At 34.1% G+C, this 2,380-nt stretch overlaps 1 pseudogene; it reads left to right on the top strand.

The window, feature by feature from the left end:
* The first annotated feature begins 393 nt into the window (after positions 1-393).
* LOC149491905 (uncharacterized) lies at positions 394-1,723 on the top strand (annotated as a pseudogene).
* The last annotated feature ends 657 nt before the right edge of the window (positions 1,724-2,380 follow it).

Here is a 2,380-nt window from a genome sequence, read left to right as displayed (position 1 = left end):
TTTCTTGTGATAGCATCGTTTTGTGGAGAAATTAGAATCGGAGATAGAGAGTCGGGTTTGGAGGATTTTCCGACTCTTTGATAAAAGTTATTGATAAGAGCTCTAAGAGGTATCTATCTATCTTATATTAGTTAATGAAATTTACTTTAATATGTTTGATTGGATTGCTTGTAATTACTGGGGATTTTCAAGAATACATTTAAAAGCTTGTAAATTGATATATTTCATGTTGATGAAGTTTTATCCCCATATATGATTGTAATGTATGATATTTGAACTTGATGGCTTGATTCTTAATAAATCAATTTTCCTTTTTTTATTATATGCTTTGCCTGATTCCATTGTCATGGAAATGGGAATTTATTTCTGCTTTTTGTTTGGGTTTCTTGCAGTTTACTTTATTTATTGATGGACATGATCTCTGGTCGGCCAGTTGGTAGTGGTGTTCTGGTTGATGAAATTGAAAGCAAATTTTCCAATTTTGTGCGCGTAGAAGATGTTCAAGAAACATTTGTATCTGATGGAGATGATAATAGTGATGCAGAGGAGGGATGTGAAGAGCTAGAACCATATGGGCCTGAACTGGTTAGCAAGCGCCCAGAAAATTGTGCTGCTGACGAAGATAATGAACCTGAAACGGCATTGGAGCTACTGTTCTCTGAGCAATCTGTACAGATCTCATTACCAGTAAGCTTTTATTGATGTTAACATGGCTTATTTTGAATTCTCGAGGCTTTATTGAGTTATATAATAGACATGCTTGTTTAAATCTGAAGCTTGATTCAAGATATCCTTCATTATAGAACAAATTTAAGATGGCTTTTGCAGCTAAACTAAATTCTATCATTAATCTATTTATACTAAAGAAGGGGTAAAAGACAAGCCTGGAATAATCAGTTGAATTCCAGTGGATGTGGGTGAATTCTTTTTATGTCATTGTTGATTCAACCGTCAAGTTATGTGAAACAAATTGTAGAGCAGTTACTATGAACTGAGATTAAGATAATCAATTCTGGGAAATATCTTTGCTTTGCAAACTGTAAAAAAATATCGAATTTTCCCTCTTTCCCGATTTACTAAAGTAACTTGGTTTTCTTGAAGCTTGTTTCTGCTATGAAAGGCAGCCGAGAAAAACTGGGAGCATCCCCCAGGAAACTGACTGTGTCATGGGCTCCTGATGTGTATGATCCAATTCCCAATTCATTATCTCACACTGTTAAAGGCAAGCAGAAGAAGTCGAGGAGAGATAAAGACAAAGACAACAACAATAACTACAAGAAAAATGGAAAGAAGGGACAGAAGGGCAACTCACGAGGAGGTGCTGGTGGTAAAGACAAGAAGCAGTTACGCAAAGCTGGTGGGAGGTCAAACAAGGGTTATAAAACCCTAAATACTTGTGATGGAATGGTCGACCTCTGACGAGCTTGGTGAATTTGATGTTGGTAGCCCGGACTATTGTGGGAGTAGCTTCCTGAAAAACTCTCCCACAAAGTTTCACTACTCTGTTGCGGAGGCATTGTGAACTCACATCTCAGTTCTGCTTTAAGATTTTGTGAATAAATAAATTTTTGAAAATGTGAAGCTATGCTACGTACTTAATCAATCATTTTGTTTATGCTATAACTAGATATTGAACTTCTAAAACTAGATATGAAACTTGTGTTGGGTTTCTGGTGCTTGTTTTGCATTCTATTAACTATCAAAAGTTATTAATTTGCTGGCAGTAAGTTGTTAATTTGTTCTACTGGGTTAAGTGGAGTTGTAGATATTTCATTGTTGTTCTATTTGTTTTGTGTTTTCTATTTTTGGTTTGGGTTGTATCTTGTATGTTTGTGAACTCCATTATGTGCTGTAATGTCCACAAGGAACTGAAATAGTCAATGTTGCGCGAAACTACTAGCAGGTTGAGATTAAATATCAAAACACTGTTCTGATTGTGAATGGGCAATAATACCCCTCGCAGTAGTCACTAATAACAATTAACTTGAAGCCATTACTAACACTTGACTTGAAGAGGTATTTTTTTCGAAGGAACTGCTGTTTCCGTTTTTAAATAGTTTGCCAAGTTTCTAATGTGCTTCGGTTTCTAAATACTTTTCCAAGTTCCTAAGTGTTTTTGGGCTTCTGATTCTAAGTACTTTTTAAAATTTCTAAATACTTTTTTAAAATATTCGTTATTTTGTGTTTTTCAAAATATTTATTATATTTGTACTTTTATACTTTTCCATTTCATTTTAATAGTAACATATAGACATTTTATTATATGGATAATGAATGTTGGTTCAAGTTGATCCAGGATTATCTAGGATCATTGAGCATAAAATATCTAGTTTACTCTCATATATGTAAAATGTTTGTGTTCCTACTGAAAATTGATATA

Source organism: Jatropha curcas, unplaced genomic scaffold, assembly GCF_041381405.1.
Source record: "Jatropha curcas cultivar XTBG-Jc1 unplaced genomic scaffold, XTBG_Jcur_1.0 HiC_scaffold_250_pilon, whole genome shotgun sequence".
Classification (NCBI taxonomy): Eukaryota; Viridiplantae; Streptophyta; class Magnoliopsida; order Malpighiales; family Euphorbiaceae; genus Jatropha; species Jatropha curcas.
This window is presented reverse-complemented; position numbering and strand designations above follow the sequence as displayed.